We start from the raw sequence: 17,994 nt of genomic DNA on the forward strand, positions 1-17,994 counted from the left end.
TTATATCACCTTTTCAAAATCAACTATTAAGCACACGGATAGTTCTAAAGGTATACCCCAAAAACCTATTCATATAAATCCGCCGATGTCCCCAAAAGATTTATTTACTCACTCCAAAACACCAAAATACATTAAACATGTCGAAACTAAACTACTTCCAAAGCTTAAGGACATTGTCATTGTGACCAGCCGATGCTACCAAACCAGAGCCCGATACCACAAGTGCAGAGATAGGTTCTTCAACCGGCATCATCATCTTGTTCTCCGCCATGTTCCATAGTCCCATACTCTAAAACATTAACAAAATCAGTATATCTTAGAAACGACGATTCTAATATAACTTTAAACTTTTGTTTATACTTTATTATTTTGTAATTTTAAAGTAAATAAACAAATACCGCCCCACACACACACAAAAAAAAAATTAATAGCTCAATACCCTTGATATTTTTCATAACTGGTATCTTACATGTAAAATGACTAAATTACCCTTCTACCGGTTAAAAGATGAAACCACGTAACTGGTTAAAATGGCTAAACATCGGGGACCAAAAGGGTACTTTACTTTAAAACTTATTTAAAAAATGAACAAAAAGTTTTTTAAAAATATGTGATCTTTGTACCTGATAGCAGCCAATTATGAGCAAAGAAGGATAACACGGATGAAATATTCCACAACGGAATCTTTTTCCGTGTAGGAGAGAGGGCATGATGTGAAGGAGATACTTGATGATCGGGTATAATCATGTATTTATATATGTTATTTTATACTAGTTTAATAACGCCCTGCTTGCGGTGCGCGCATATAATGTATATATGTGTGAACCCTCGGGTGGGCAAAAGTAAAATTGCACTAATTTTGACGTTATTTTACTAATCTCGTGAAAATAACGTTAAAAGTGGCGGAAGGTTAATCAGGCATCATGTGGTGGCGTTGATAGCCGAAAGACAAGGGCACATGCACCGATCAGCCGGTGTCCCGATGATTGAGTGCTATGTGCCTTATGTCCAAGGCTTGATGCAAAACTACTATCAAGCCGGGGGTCTCACCGGAAGCAGCCTCTCTATCCCTATGGGATAGAGGTAAGGCTGTCTACATCTTACCCTCCTCAGACCCTACCATAACATTGCTATTGGTGGGATATACTGAGTACGATGATGATGATACTAGTTTAATCGAGTCAACTAATTTGATTACATAAGATTATGCATCTCTAAAACATTATGAACAAAAATTGTCTCTGGCCCTCAGGCTGTCGTGTACGTTTGTCTGGATCCTTTCATATGTGGTTAGACGGTGGGCACACCGCGCCACGCTTGGTTATGCCTCCGCCATGACTATGGGTCACACGCCTAGGCCGTAGATGGGGGTGTGACAAGAATGCTTAACTGGTCTTCACGCATGGTTTCCACAAGCTACCAATAATCTTTACACGAGCATGAACCATCATGAAAACAATGAAATCTATTATTATCCCTCACAATTATCTCTCTTCCCTCCACCTTTGAAATAACCTTCATGGCCTCATGACAATCCCAACACACCCTCAAGTTTTTCACAATTCTAATAATGGCCTTTGAATCACTAACAAGAAGTGCAAAACAAAGTGCTAACTTCTCGCTATGAGTTCCCACCATCTCTTCCTTCTCTTCCTCTTCAACATCTCTAAGAACACTCTCCATATCAACTATATATCCACTTAACCTCATTTTCTTCCTCAACTCCATCAATAATTTGTATATGTCTTTGGATCTTTCATGTGATTTATCACCCACAATAAACTTATGTAACTTCCCATTATATTCCACATAGCTCCATCCGGTGGCTTTCTTTAATCCTAATACTTCCATTTTGTCACGAATGCGTTCAACGTCGCCCCATTTGCCCATCGAAGCATACATATTTGATAACAAAACATAATTCCCGGAATTCTCGGGCTCGATTTTGAAAAGATGAGTAGCCGCAAACTCCCCAATATCGATTCGTTTACGAATCCGACACGCGTTTAAAAGTGAACCATACACTCCCGCGTGTGGGACCATTGGCATTCTTGTTATTAGATCCTTGGCTTCATCTAGCTTACCGACTCGGCCTAACAGGTCTACCATGCACGCGTAGTGGTCAACGTCTGGGATCGCGATGGAGTCAAAAACCTTTTTACCTTCATCTAACATCCCTGCGTGGCTGCAGGCGGTTAGAACACTGATATATGTGATTCGATCGGGTTCAAACCCGTGCTCTTTCATCTTATGCATTGACTCAATGGCTGAATATCCATCACCTTGAGCTGCAAACCCGTTAATTAAAGTGTTGAAGGAGATAATATCTTTCGTCTCCATTTTGTTAAAGATTGTTTTGGCGTCTTTCATGCTTCCACATTTGGAATACATGAAGATAAGCGAGTTGTAACCCGAAATGCTCAATGTGATTTGATATTTATTTATCAAGTTTAAAGCCCAGTTTCCTATCTCCAATGCACCTAAATGTGCACACGCGGATATCACACTAACCATAGTTACTTCATCTGGTTTTACGTGATTAGAAGTAGAACAGATCATCTTCTTGAAGAGCTCGATCGCCATTGCTGACTGCCCGTTTTGTGCATAACCAGCAATCATTGAATTCCAAGAAACTACATCCTTACAAGGTGTTGTATCAAACAGTTCCCGCGCCAAATTCAAATCACCAACGCTTGTATAAGCAGAAATCATCGCATTCCATGACACGACGTTTCTAAACACACCTAACTCCTCGAACGTCTTCCTAGCAGCCGCAAGATTCCCACATTTTGCATGCATGTCGATTAACGCGGTCTTAACAAAGTGATTTGATTTAACAACACCGTTTTTATTAATCATGTTCATTAGTGAATTTGCAAGTTTAGCATCCGCACGATCTGAACATGCTGAAATAACAGCAACCCAGGTCGTGTCGTCGGGTCGAACACCTCCAACAACCATCTCACCCAGCAGAGTCATCGCCTCTTCTGCAAACCCGTTCTGTGAATAACCAGATAACATCGCGTTCCACGAAACCACGTTTTTCTCATGCATTTCATCGAACAACTTACGCGCGGTAACCAGATCTCGTCTCTTCGCATACCCGGTCACCATCGCCGTCCACGATATCACATTTCTCTCCGGCATTAAGTTAAACAACTTACCCGCTTCAACCTCATCGCCCCACCTCCAATACCCAGAAATCATCGAGTTCCAATCGGCCACCATTCTCTCAGGCATTTCATCGAACACCTTGCGTGCAAACTCAACCGGGCCGTATTTCGCATACATCTGCATAACAGCATTACGCACATACCGATCAGAACAATATCCCAGCTTCAATACACGGCCATGCAACCCAACAGCCTTGTCCCCCATGGATTTGATCAAAATGGGAAACACAAACGCATCAGGCGTCAGTGTGATGCTACAGTTATTAAACAGGGTGATGACGTCATGATGGGCGCCAATGTGGGAGTAGAACTTGAGCATGTTGGTGAAGGTGTGGAGGTTGGGTTGGTGGGTTGAGTTGAAAATGAGACGGGTGTAGGTGGGTGAGGCGCAGAGGCGTGTGCAGTGGGTGATGAGGAGTGATGCCCAGTAGTTGTAGTTGTCATGGTGGAATGAATGCGGAATCAGAATCAGCTGTGCGTGTAGCTGTGATAACTGCTTCAGTGTTGATATTCGGACTGCGATTGCCTTCAAATGTGACATTTATCATTTACACCACCATCGATGGAAGAGTAATTAATATACGGCCAGAGAAAGTATTATCAAACACTAAGCAGTAAATGCGGAAAAATATCAGTTATATGAGATATCGACTATTATACAAAATTCATATATATAGCAATCTAACACTAATAATTCAGTATAGTCTCCTATCGTTAACAAATTAACCTTTTACAAAATACAAATTGAAAAACACTAACAATCGTAGCAAGTAAGAATTGATTAAGACGTAAAACACTAACATTGAACACTAAAAGTGGATAATTAAGACCTAAAACAGTGATATCGTGAATACCGGTGATATATCGGTCAAATATTAGTCCAATATTGACCAAATATCGGTCAATATCGTTAGAAATTATCGGTACCGATAATTTGATTTATATATCGTCAAGGGACCGATAACCGATATATCAGTGATATATCGACGATATCGACTGCATAGATCAAACATATTAGATAACACATATACAGTTATAACTGAATAGTAATCCTTGTAATCTTATTTGGTTGAGATTTATACCCAAACATCATACCTCTTACATGTATCCATTGGCACAATTTCAGGAACTCAATCCAAAGCAAACGATACCCAATAATAGAGGTGCACAAATCGGGTTTTTCAAATACACGGGTTCGGGTATGGAACCAGGTCCGGGTATGACCAGGCATTGGAAAATCGGGTATTGGCAATAAGCGGGTCGGGTTACGGGTCCGGGTATTTCCTCTAAAAACCATACCCTATGCATCGGGTTCGGGATGAGTATAGAACCGGGTATTTTAAAACCGGGTATTTGAATACCCTATTTTTGGGTATTGAAAAACCCCTATTTTCGGGTTTTTTCGAGCTTTTTTTCGGGTATTTTTTGGGTATAGATTGGATTGCCTTTTTTAGGGGTATTTTTCGGGTATTTTTAAGGTATTTTTCGGGTATACATTGGGTATTTGAAATACCCGGCTTCGGGAATGGAACCGGTTCGGGTTTTTGGGTATTACCGGGTACAAATCGGGTTCGGTTCGGGTTTGGGTTTTACTACCGAAATGCATACCCTATCCGTACCCTACGGGTAGGGTTGGGTACAGGTTTGGGTATTAAAAACTCGGGTATTAAAAAAACCGGTTCCGGGTTTTTATGTCAGGCCCGGTTCCGGGTTCGGGTTTGTTGTGCACCTCTACCCAATAATCTAAACCATTATCAAATCAAATTAATACCTTTTTAAAATTACCCAAAGAAAAGTGACTACTATAAAGTGGCACATTTTGACACAACGCTCATGACGAGCAACTAATTTCTAACTCTTAAAATGTTTGAAAGACACTATATCCTGAGTCGCTCATAAACCGTCAACAATAAAATATAATAAATAATAATCCTTTCCTAGTGTTGTATTTGCAGCATAGTTTGAGACTTGCAAATTCATTGGTTTGTAATACTTTCATATGTGACTATGTGCAAAAAATTTCATTATAATATGCGCTTTAAAACCGACACACAGCTCGTTATTAACATATCTATCATAACATGTACGAAAGTGGTAATCGCATAACAAAACATTATATCACCTTTTCAAAATCAACTATTAAGCACACGGATAGTTCTAAAGGTATACCCCAAAAACCTATTCATATAAATCCGCCGATGTCACCAAAAGATTTATTTACCAACTCCAAAACACCAAAATACATTAAACGTGTCGAAACGAAACTACTTCCAAAGCTTAAGGACATTGTCATTGTGACCAGCCGACGCTACCAAACCAGAGCCCGATACCACAAGCGCAGAAATAGGTTCTTCAACCGGCATCATCATCTTGTTCTCCGCCATGTTCCATAGTTCCATACTCTAAAACATTTAACAAAATCAGTATTAGTATAAATTTTTAATTTTGTTTATACTTTATTTTTGTAATTTTAAAGTAAATTACACAAATAGCATTAACAAAACTATTAATACCCTTGATTTTTTATAACTAGTACCTTACATGTAAAATGACTAAATTACCCTTCTATTGGTTAAAAGATGAAACCAAAGTCCAAAGTAACTGGTTAAACGGGAAAACGTCAGGGACGAAAAGGGTACTTTACTCTAAAACATTAACAAAATCAGTATATCTTAGAACGACGATTCTAATATAACTTTTAATTTTGTTTATACTTTATTATTTTAAAGAAAATTACACAAATACCCCCCCCCCCCCAACTATTAGCAGCTCAATACCCTTGATATTTTTCATAACTAGTACCTTACAAGTGAAATGACTAAATTACCCTTCTACTCGCATGTAAAATGGAAAGGGTTAAAAGATGAAACCACAGTAACCGGCTAAAATGGCAAAACGTCAGGGACGAAAAGGGTACTTCACTCTAAAACTTATTTAAAAAACGAACAAAATTTTTTTGAAAAAAATGTGATCTTTGTACCTGATAGCAACCAATTATGGGCAAAGAAGGATAACACGGATGGAATATTCCACAACGGAATCTTTTTCCGGGAACACTTAGATCATGAATGCAGTTTGCTTTCCCACCCAAATCCATTCTCCACACTTTTAACGACTCCTCACTTACGGATATCAAATGCTCGCCCGATGGATCCCAGCATAAAGACTCAACATTTGATCCATGACCCTGCATTAAACGAAAAATAATAATTAAAATATAATAAGGTTGAAACAACTAACAATAAACCTTTAAATAAACTAAAAATCAACCTTTAAAGCATTCCTACGCGCATGATTATTCTCCAAATCCAATAAAGATACAGTCTTTCCAGAAACAGATGCAATGTGTTTCCCGGTACCAGACTGAAATCTAACCAGATTCGCACCACCCTAAAAAAATAATAAAAAAAAGATTTACAACCAACACAAGATGTGATTATGATTTATGAGTCTTCTTTTTTTTTATTTATTTTTTTTAAATATATTTATTTACTTACCTTGCTAACTTTAACACAACTAGCATTCTTGATGTTCCAGTAACGAGTCTCCGAGTCATCACATGAGCAAATTAGGTCCTCTTTTTTAGGGTGAAAATCAATCGACATAACTGACCCGGTGTGCCCTGTGATTGTCTTGATTAATCTGCCCGGCTGCATATTACAATTCATCAAGTTTATATAATTATAAAAATGTAATTAGAAAAACAAAAGTGAGCACAAAAGTTACCCATTTTATTCCAACTGTCACTAAAACAATATAACTGTACTCGTATTTGACATGCTAATTATTTATAAACACGTTCAAAAGTGAACAAAATTTTTTTACGTCAACTCGACCCGACCTGACCCGACCCATTTCAAAATTCACCCTTTTTTAGTCGACCCGACCCACCATTCATATAAGAAAAAGGAAAAGAAGCAATTGACTTACATTTTCAAGATCCCAAATCTTGACGGTTTTGTCAAAGCGAAGAAGTAGCAATGCGTAGCATAGAGGGACTGAAACGGATATCAGTTATTGCTTGTGAATGTCCATCAAGTGTACCTTTAGTTTCAAGGGAATTTGTGCACCATAGTCTCGCCTGCGCCAAATATTATTAAATTAATAGAAACAAAAAAGGTAAAGTCAAGGTAACACCTTTTTGTCTTGCCCGCCAACCACAACCAGTTTTCCATCATACGAGATGTCACAACAATTAACGCTAGTTGCGTGAACACTTCCGATTTCCAAAAATGTGAAACCTTTTTACAAAAAAGAAATGTTAATTATCCAATAAGGCCCATAAAGATAAAATGTTGAATGACATTAAACAGGACCTGAACCAATATTTGCATACCGTTAGAGGGGTCCACATCAGCTTCTTTACCCGGCCGAGATAACTGGGAATTATCATTTCCATCAAATGCTCCATAATTCAAATAATCATCAATATTAATCTGCAAAATAATTTAATAATATTAATAAAGAACGGGTTGATTTCGGTCAACTCAAATTAGTCAACAGTCAAACCGACAACTAAATGCACCTTATCATTATGCGGAGAATGAGGCAGTTATGCTTCTGCTAAACTTGAGCAGTCTCCCGTAACAGTTGCAGTTCCTGATGTATTAGCAACACTTGAAGCCATCAATGGCCGCATTCTCATGTTTTCCATCGGATGATGAAGTTGACCATCACTTTGACTTCTTTTTCTTTCATTCGGAGGCTGACTTTGACCCTCGTTTTTACCTTGGTAAGATAGTGAGGGCGGGTGTAGTCCACCCTGACCTTGCTGCTGATGAATTCGTGCCCGAATTCCATCCGGTCCCTGTTGATTTCCATAATATAATCACATATCAAATATAATTGTATGTGTTACACCTTGAGCACTAAAAGTGATTATAGGATATTAAAAAATCAGCTGAAATTAATATATTAATTTAGATATTAGGTTCAGACGCACCGTCAGTGGCACTCCCGTTAAAGGCACATTATTTAACACTCCACTTGCTGCTGAAACATACAGCAAAACATAAGTGAATAATCCAACTTATGAAATTAAACAAGTCAATTCCGATTATTTAAAGCTTAATTTACATTCTTGAAAGTATCAGACTTTCCAAAGCTTTTACAATAAGAATGGAAACCGACTCAGTAAAACTACTCAAAAGGTTAAAAAAAAGTAACACACACACACACACAAAAGTACCAATCCAAAAAAGTACCATGAGCTCCACTCAGTAAACACTCGGACTCTTGAGCACCTTGATTAATCAAGTTATTGACCATAGCATTAATGTCCTGTTCCACCAAGAAACATTAGAAAATAAACTAATGGCATATTGTACATAAAAAACCGAAAGCTACACACAACTGAAGGTACCAAAGATTGATTCTCATGAAGGTGATTCATCAGTAAGCTATATTCTTTTAATACGTTGTCTCCATGCCATTGCTATATAAAAAATTAAAAAGATATATTCTTTTAATACGTATTATTATATTCAAAATCATAAAGAAAAAAAAACCGAAAATCCCTTTTCGTAGTTCCTACCTTAGGAATTGCTTGCCTCATTGGGCCTGACGCCTCGGCAACCCAAGTGCTCCTTCCAGTAGCAACATTGTTTGCATTGACATTTTGACTTTGACTTTGACTGTGACGTTGACTTCCTTGCTGCTGCTGATGCTGTGGTACTCTAAAATTCTGCAATTAAACTCCACATAAGTTAAAATTCATATAATAAACCTCACTTTATATGAATAACATTTGTTAGAATAAAAAGAAATGTGCTTTGACTTTCCAAGTCAAAGATTCATCTTTTAAATTCATAATAGACATAAACTTTTATTGACATGCATACCACAACTTGGAAATTAATCTTTTCTAGAAACTCAAAAACTTGAATTTGTTAATTCACACATTCTGGGAGATTTAAATAGTATAATAGTGAAGTTTGACTCGTCCCAGTTGACAATTTGACTTTCAAATTCAATGCAAGCTCACCTCATTGCTTGGTTCCATAAACCCTTGGTGGTGTTTGTACCTAGAAATAAAGATATCCCAGAAAACCGTCCACCATTCACATAGGAAACCACGTGGAGCAACGATTGCTAGTGTCAAAAACCGATAAAATAACATTTAAATCCTTTAGATAAAGATAAAAACACAAACACAAATAAACTATCATATTCATTTACCGCGAAAGTTAAGGGGCATTTTTGCTTCCTCTCCAAATGTTCTTCTTGAAGCATTAAGTTTCCTCTTTGTAAGATAATCAAGAATATAAACATCCAACCTGTTTTCCAACAAAACAAGCTGAAATTTGGAGAAAATCTAAAAAATAACAGTATTCATTCATAAACATTAAAAAAAACATAATGTAAAGTAATTTTACATTAATACCAATAATCATATTACACTTCAAATAGTCAGACGATCAAAATGCTCTTTCAAGAAAAATCAACATAGCATTTTAATCAACTAAAAAAAAGAGCTTTGCATTTAACCTAGGATTCTTGAAACTGGAGACACTATATGCATACACAATAACACTTATATTTTACACACAGTTGACCATGAACAGTGGATCAATAAACCCAAAAAAACCCTTATATAAAAACCAAAACTTTACACCTAATCACACACTAAAGAGCCAAAAATCCCCATTTCAAGAAACATGTCAAGAATCTTGAAACAATAACACAATTACACATATATTTAACACACAGTTGATTATGAACAGTGGATCAATAAACCCCAAAAAACCCTTGAATAAAAACCAAAACTTTACACCTAACAAAACATTAAAGAAACAAAAATCCCCATTTCAAGAAACACATCAAGAATCTTGAAACACGGACACAATGCAAAGGACAAAATCCGCATTTGATAGAATCAAATAAACAGACAAATAATAGTATTCATTCATAAACATTAAAAAATACATAATGTAAAGTAATTTTACATTAATATCAATAATAATAATAATTATTATTATTATTATTCTTATTATTTTACACTTCAAATAGTCAGATGATCAAAATGCTATTTCAATAAACATCAACATATCATTTTGATCACCTCAAAATTTGAAAAAAAATAATAATAAATTAAAAATTAATTTTTTTTTTAAAAAAAGTTTGCATTTAACCTAAGGCTCTTGAAATTGGTGATTCTATACACATATTTTTACACACAGTTGATTATAAACAGTGGACCAATAAACCCCAAAAAAACCCTTAAATAAAAATCAAAACTTTACTCATAATCACACACTAAAGAGCCAAAAACCCTCATTTCAAGATATAATCACAAACACAATGTAAAAGGGTAAACCCTTGTTGAATAGAATCAAACAAGCCCACAAATAAATATACAAAATTGATGATCAATAATATGAACATTAAAACAAATAACAGTATTAAACTATTAATTCATAAACATTAAAAAAATAACAGCATTAAACTATTAATGATACATACACAATTATACACATATTTTTACACACAGTTGATTATAAACATTGGAGCAATAAACCCCAAAAAAACCCTTGAATAAAAACCAAAACTTTACACCTAATCACACACTACAGACCCAAAAACCCCCATTTCAAGAAACACATAAAGAATCTTGAAACACAAAGACAACGCAAAAGGGTAAACCCTTGTTGAATAGAATCAAACAAGCCCACAAATAAAAATATAAAACTGATGATCAATAATATGAACATTAAAAAAAAATAACAGTATTAAACTATTCATTCATAAACATTTAAAAAAAATAACAGTATTAAACTATTGATCCATACATACACAACTACACACATATTTTACACACAGTTGATTATAAACAGTGGACCAATAAACCCCAAAAAAACCCTTGAATAAAAACCAAAACTTTACACATAATCACACACTAAAGACCCAAAAACCCTCATTTCAAGAAACACATAAAGAATCTTGAAACACAAAGACAATGCAAAAGGGTAAACCCTTGTTGAATAGAATCAAGCAAACCCTCAAATAAAGATACAAAATTGATGGATGATTCATGCTTACATTGCATCACTGTCCATGATGTGTGGTGATTGAGACATGATTGTTAAACCCCAGAAAGTAAATAATAATAATAATAATAATAATAATAATACTAGAATGAAAACGGCCACAATATACGATGAAATAGGCGAAAAGAAATGGTGATGAAAAGTGTAATCAGAATGTTTTTATTGTTTTTTTAACATATAATACTATAATTATATGAAAGTAGAAAAACGTTTCTTTTTGACTTGGAAAGAGTACGGACTAGCTTCTACAAGAAGGTCCAAAGGCGGTTATATAATAATAATCATAATAATAATAATAATAATAGGGTAACTTGCAATTTTTATCATAGTTAATGATTTTATGAATTTAGTGTCATATCATGTATTGTTTGTTTTGAAATATGGTCTTTTTGATTTAGGGTCTAAACGAGTCAAGTCGAGTCAAGCTTGACTATGTTTGGGTTTGGCTTGTTTTGATTTATGAGAGCTCGAGCTCAACTTGTTTCGAGCTCTTTTTAGAAGCTAGAGCTTGGTTTGTGAGGTTTTTCTCAAGCTCGAGCTGGGCTCGGGCTTGGTTCGTTTTATTAACTATTAATTAATTGTTTTTATATATTTTGAGAAAATTGTAAACAAACCTAAACTCGGCTTGAGCTCGTGTAGTACCTTAAACAATCCAAAGTTCGGCTCAAGTTTGGGCTCGAACTCTAAACATGCTTTATTGAGGCTTAGGCACGACTCGAGCTCAAGTAGTTTGCGAGCAACTCTACTTGTTTGTACCCTAACTTTTAATTTAATTAGGTTGGTTATGTTAATTAGTTTTAAAAGCTTTTGGTTATTTTGTACTAACAAATTTTGTCTCGGTCAGTAACTGGCAACAACTTTGTTGACAACACAAAGACAAATTGATGATACAATTTTGTCTCGGTTATTAACATGATTCATGCACTTCGTCATGCCAGGTAACAACTTTTGACAAGTGGTACATGAGAGGTGTAAACACTATTGTTGCAAGACTTTTCTTATTCGTTGAAGCTGTCCCTATGAGATGTAGAAGTAGCCACTGAATCCAAGCAATTCATCGTAGGCAATATCTTCAAACGTTGCACATCACACCGAGCTCAAACTCGACTCTTTTGTGGTTATATTTTTGAAGTTTAAGCTCGACTCATGTGCAGTTTTTCAAACTCAATTATATGTTACGAGTCCCACACATGTTATACATATTTAATTCACTAACTTAATCATCATATCGATGAATTTTAATATGAGTACAAATTATAATGTAACAATTTACAAGGAAAAAAAATCATGATTCAAAGAAACATCATCATCATCGTACTCAGTAAATCTCATCAACAGCAAAGTTATGGTAGGGTCTAAGGAGGGTAAGATGTAGATAACCTTATCTCTACCCCATATGAATAGAGAAGTTGCTTCCAATGAGACTCCTAGCTCGATAATAGTTTTTCATCAAGCCTTGGACACAAGGCGCACAACACTCAACCATCGGGACCCTAACCGATTGGTGCATGCACTCTTGTCTTTCGGCTATCAACGCCACCACATGATACATGATTAGCATTCGGTCATTTTTAACGCTATTTTCACGAAATTAGTAAAATAATGTCAAAATTAGTGCAATTTACTTTTGCTCACCCAAAAGCCCACACATATAAACATTATATACGTGCACCGCAAGTAGCGCCCGATTCAAAGAAACAAATAAGGTATTTGAAACTTTAACTAAAACACGCTTGTTAAAAAACTAATAAGATAATTAAATATATGCTTGTTCTCCAAGTTAACACCAATACCTTCTTGAACTTTATGATCTCTGTCAAACCGCTCATTTAAGATCTACCAAATCGCCATTTGATGTTAACTTTATCACATATACACTATGAAAGCACAAAGGTGATGGTTCGGATGTTATAGTGGAACTTGTAACTATCTTTTAAGTGGTAAGCTTTTCACCTTTATTTCCTCCAATGTTCATAGCCTTTCCAACCACTCACTTTTTTCCTTTGTCTTAAATCAAACAAAAGTGAATTAAGTATCCACAAAAGCAAATGATGATAATTCTGATTTCATTTTATATTTTTATTTATGAACATACTACCCTATTCTTAATTCTTTTAGTTATGATATTTTTTTTCCTAGTATAAAATTGAACTTATAAAATATTTTTTTTAAGTAAGCGGTTATGATGAAATCGTAAATGCTGCAAGAACATACGAACTTGATGATGGTTTCATTGTCTCGATTTAAAACCATGAGATCAGAGACGGGCCTACCTTATATGTTACATAGGAATTATGATGCTCATTTCGATTGACATGGATTTTTCTACGACGAACCCATTTATAAGAGCGTAGAGGTGCACCAATCGGGTATTTTGTAAGAACCAGTTATGGGTATGATCAACAAAAGTCAAAATCAGGTCAGCTAGAAACTGGTTCCGGGTACAGTCGGGTATTTGACCGGGTTTTCCGGGTTTCAGGTTGGGTCGAATCGGGTTTTGACTGGGTAAAGGTGGAACTTGGGTCCCAGATAGGTCTGGTTCCGGGTGTAGGTCCAGGGAGAAACCCAAAACTAGTTCGTACCTGCAGGTCGGTTACGGGTAAGAACCGGTTCTAGGTCAGGTACACTGGTGGGTCTGAAAACGGGTATTTTGTGCACCTCTATAAGAACGTGTAAGCTCTAGGCTTCTATACCGAAGAAACTGTATCGTTTTTGGCCCATTATTAGAAGCCCATCTTACTAAATTTAATAAACCCAAAGTTCATTTATATTTCAGTAACTCAAAATTAGCAAGCCAAAATTACTTAAACCAAAATTAATAAAGCCTAGTTCACACATTTTAACCCAATCACCCATTTTCTGGGAAAAAAAACCCAATTATCAAAATTATATATATTTTTATAAAACGATATGTTTTTTTATCAATTAGTTAGTCATTAGCTTATCAGTTATCATGACTCAACTTCTGGTATCCTGCTTATAATCAATTGAAATCACATCCCAATCCAAAGAAAGATTTTTTGATCTATTTTTCACCATAGGAAACACATGATCTTTATGTATTTGGATAAATTGTGAGTAGAAAGTAGATACATCTTTGTTGTTAAAAATTCTATCATTGCAGCCTTGCAGGGATTCCAAACGCACCGACATGTGATACGAAGAATAACTTTAATTATTTTCCTTTTTCTTTAACTTCTGAGAATGAATTTATGGTACTCTAGAATAGTTCTTACTGAAAAATTACATACGGGCGCTAAATTGCACCATTGAATGATGATGGTCCAGATAAAGTTGGCCACACTAGGATGTCTGAATTAAACGCCTAGGCTGAAATGGTGCGCTGCTAGGTTAGCTCTCTTAGTGCATGATTTACAGTGTCTAGGCTGAAATGGTGCGCTGCTAGGTTAGCTCTCTTAGTGCATGATTTACAGTGTCTAGGCTGAAATGGTGCGCTGCTAGGTTAGCTCTCTTAGTGCATGATTTACAGTGTCTAGGCTGAAATGGTGCGCTGCTAGGTTAGCTCTCTTAGTGCATGATTTACAGTGTCTAGGCTGAAATGGTGCGCTGCTAGGTTAGCTCTCTTAGTGCATGATTTACAGCGCCTAGGCTGAAAGTTTGCCACACTACGAAGCTTGAATTCGGCCTTGGCTCTGGACCCAACATGGTACACTTTAATCCTAAACAATGAGGGTCAAGCACCAAGGGACTTGATCAAGTTGGCACCATTTCAGCTTAGGCGCTAAACGTCAATCACCTTCGATGCCTAACTGGTTTAGCAGTGCTATAGCTTAACTAGCTTTGTAAGGCATCGAAGTAGCCTAGCCTTTGTATTTGTTGCCGACTTCAAAAGTTGTTTTAGTATTTGGCTTGCCTAGGCAAGAAGGTGACTGACATGGCCTGTTGGGCATCTTTGGAGTCTTGGAAGGCAAAAGACATTCTTAGCCCGTTTATTCATGTTTGAACACTTCTGTGGTCAATTGAGACACTTTTGTGACAAAGGAGGTGTCAAGTTATTTTGAATGGAAAACCGGCAGGGCCTCCTTATTGCGTAGCGGTGCCCAAGGAGGTTCTGTTTAAATCCCTATTGAGCATGCATACTTTGGTTGAGATTTTTTTTCTTTGCCATTATTGTAAAGTTTTAAGTCAAACATACCTATGAGTAATTTTACCTAAATTAAGTGATGCAAGTTGAGTAAAGTTAAACAGCTGTGGTTTGTCAAAATATTATGCATGCATTCCTATTTTAAAAATACTTTTACTTAGATGTCAAAACTATGGATTTTTAAAGGTCGTTATATTCAAACGCCACCCCCAGGGTGTGTTAATAACTCTATATGGTTCATATAGGGGCTGCACGAGTCGTATAACTCTCACATGACTAACTAATGTACGGATTTCAGTTTTTCCAATCTATATGGGTCGTATAGCCCCTATACAAGTCGTATAACTTCAAACACCTGATGTGACATTCGTCAAAATTCGGATCCCGATTTATATTCGTGTTACCTGTATTATATAAACCCGACTCAACATCTTTTTATTTCTTTATTTATTTAAATAATATTATTATATACCTCGACCATAAATATCGATGTTTGTCATATTTTAGTGTCGTTAAGAAAAACATAAAGGGTTCAAACTGAGTTTTGTAAAGTTGTTATAAGCATTAGAAACATTTAACTTGTTTTAAACATTCATTGTAACTTGAGGGGGCTGTTTTGTAAATATGTAATACACACATATATCACCAAACCCTAACCCTATCTTCATATTATCTCACCAAGCCTCCATCTTCTTCCTCTCGAATTCCGGCCGCCGCCGCCACCACCTCCGACCACCAGTTCCGGCCACCACCTCCAACACACATACTCACAACACACCCGACACCACCCCTTTGGCCGTTTTCCGGCGACGGCGAATTCCGACGAGGCGATTCCGGCTACCCTTTCCCTTTCCTCCGACCACCACCCACCTCCAGCCGCACTCTCCTCCTTCCCTCCCTGCTCCGGCAATCCTTTTCCTCTCCGGGTCGATTTTTCCGGCGAGAGTCGACCGCCGGTGTCCGCCTACACAGTCCCGAAATCTCTCTCTCTCTCTCTTCGTATCTCTCTCTCCCTCTCGGCTCTCTCTCTCTTCGTATCTCTCTCTCTCTCACTCTCTTTCTTTCCGGTTTGTCTTTCCGGCACGTCTCCGGCAACCTTTCTCCGACGACCCGTGAACGACTAATAGGTAAATTAACAATTGTGGGTCTAGTTTTGAGTTTGTTTAACAAATTGTTATCTTTGTTCGGTTGGTTGGAACATTAGTTATTAAACTAGAAGTCTCGTGTTCGGATCTCATCCTATATCGTTCTTGGTATTGTTTCTTTTTTTATACTTAATAAATTTATTATAACTATTTGAATTAACATAAATACATAAAGATTATTATTATTATTGTTAACAAGATAATATTTATTATTATTATTATTAACAAGATAATATTTATTATTATGAATATTATTATTTTTATTATTACGATTATTAAAGACTATTATTAAAATCTAGTGTTGTTAACATTATCTACTTGTTTTTGTTAAACCGAAACCCATGTCGGGCCTAATTACCATTTAACGTCGTCGTTACTCAAGTTATATTCTTATCACTAATACTATTATTATTAAAGGTTATAAGTAAGTTATTATCATTAATATGGCATATATAATTACAATAATAATAATAATTATTATTAGTAAAATTCAAATATATTAATAATGTAATCAACAATAAAAGTAATTACTAGGGTATTTGTTATTATTATTATTACTATTATTAGTTTTAACAACAATCATTGAGTTGTAGTATGTTTATATATCATCAACATTATCTTATATATCTATCTATATATATATATAAATATATATAAAAAACATATTTTAAAATCATTAATATCATTTATATCTTTAACTATTATTATTAGTATTATTAATAATAATCATTGTTATAATTATTATACTATATTAGTATTATTAGAAATAGTTATTGTTATTATTATTATTATCTTATATATATATATATATATATATATATTTAAAGTCATTATTATCATTTCTATCTTTATTATTAATAATATTATTATAAACTTTATTATCAATTCATTTTTATAAAAACCGAACCCTTGATTTAAAACCCGTCTTGTTTCTATTTAATATTGGTGTAGTTATTTAAAGCCAAAATAAAATAATATTATTTTATTTTAAATTATCAATTAAGTACGAGTCTCTAGTCGTTAACAAATTAACCGGTAACCCGACTAACAACCGAACCTTCTCATTCAATATTTCCAATATAGTTTCATTATGGTTTCAAGTTCATTAATATATGTTACATTATTTATTTTAGCTAAGGTGTTTATCGTTTCAAGTCGGATCTGTTCGTTTACCGTTCGAGCTTCATTTATTTATCTATTTATTTCTCGATTCGTCAATCGAGGTGAGTACATTTCATCCCCATTTTCCCTTTTATGTTTTGGGGGTAACATGCATACTTATTCAAAACAAGAATGATTTATTATACACTTTTCTCAAACCACAAACTTTAGGGTATATGATATTTGGAATACTTGCTCTTTTGTGTGTTATATGCCTCATATGCTTTACGTGCGCGAATGTTTATTTTTATGTTGTTGAGCCTCATTAAGTATGATCATACGCTCCCCTAACTACTTAGCCTTGTGCTAGTAGAATAGGGTCTCATTTACATATGTTTTATATGCCACGATTGATGTTTTTTATT

General features: G+C 35.4%; 2 pseudogenes across 2 annotated transcripts; both read right to left on the bottom strand.

Moving 5' to 3' along the window:
• Positions 1-44: 44 nt before the first annotated feature.
• LOC143634681 (pentatricopeptide repeat-containing protein At1g14470 pseudogene) lies at positions 45-3,739 on the bottom strand (annotated as a pseudogene). Its single transcript, XR_013153901.1, has 3 exons — positions 1,187-3,739; positions 624-789; positions 45-289 (listed from the first exon to the last, which is right to left on the bottom strand). The product of XR_013153901.1 is annotated as a pentatricopeptide repeat-containing protein At1g14470 pseudogene (transcript).
• Positions 3,740-5,176: 1,437 nt separating this feature from the next.
• On the bottom strand, positions 5,177-11,349 carry LOC143634658 (transcriptional corepressor LEUNIG_HOMOLOG-like; annotated as a pseudogene). The gene is made up of 15 exons (XR_013153899.1): positions 11,211-11,349; positions 9,351-9,448; positions 9,157-9,263; positions 8,681-8,856; positions 8,536-8,572; positions 8,378-8,453; positions 8,116-8,165; positions 7,699-7,980; positions 7,510-7,609; positions 7,311-7,414; positions 7,104-7,254; positions 6,671-6,823; positions 6,444-6,563; positions 6,154-6,360; positions 5,177-5,575 (listed from the first exon to the last, which is right to left on the bottom strand). The product of XR_013153899.1 is annotated as a transcriptional corepressor LEUNIG_HOMOLOG-like (transcript).
• Positions 11,350-17,994: the final 6,645 nt, after the last annotated feature.

The sequence above is a fragment of the Bidens hawaiensis genome, unplaced genomic scaffold, assembly GCF_021521415.1.
Source record: "Bidens hawaiensis isolate Kalapana, Puna unplaced genomic scaffold, B.hawaiensis_p1.1 tig00007139_1, whole genome shotgun sequence".
NCBI lineage: Eukaryota > Viridiplantae > Streptophyta > Magnoliopsida > Asterales > Asteraceae > Bidens > Bidens hawaiensis.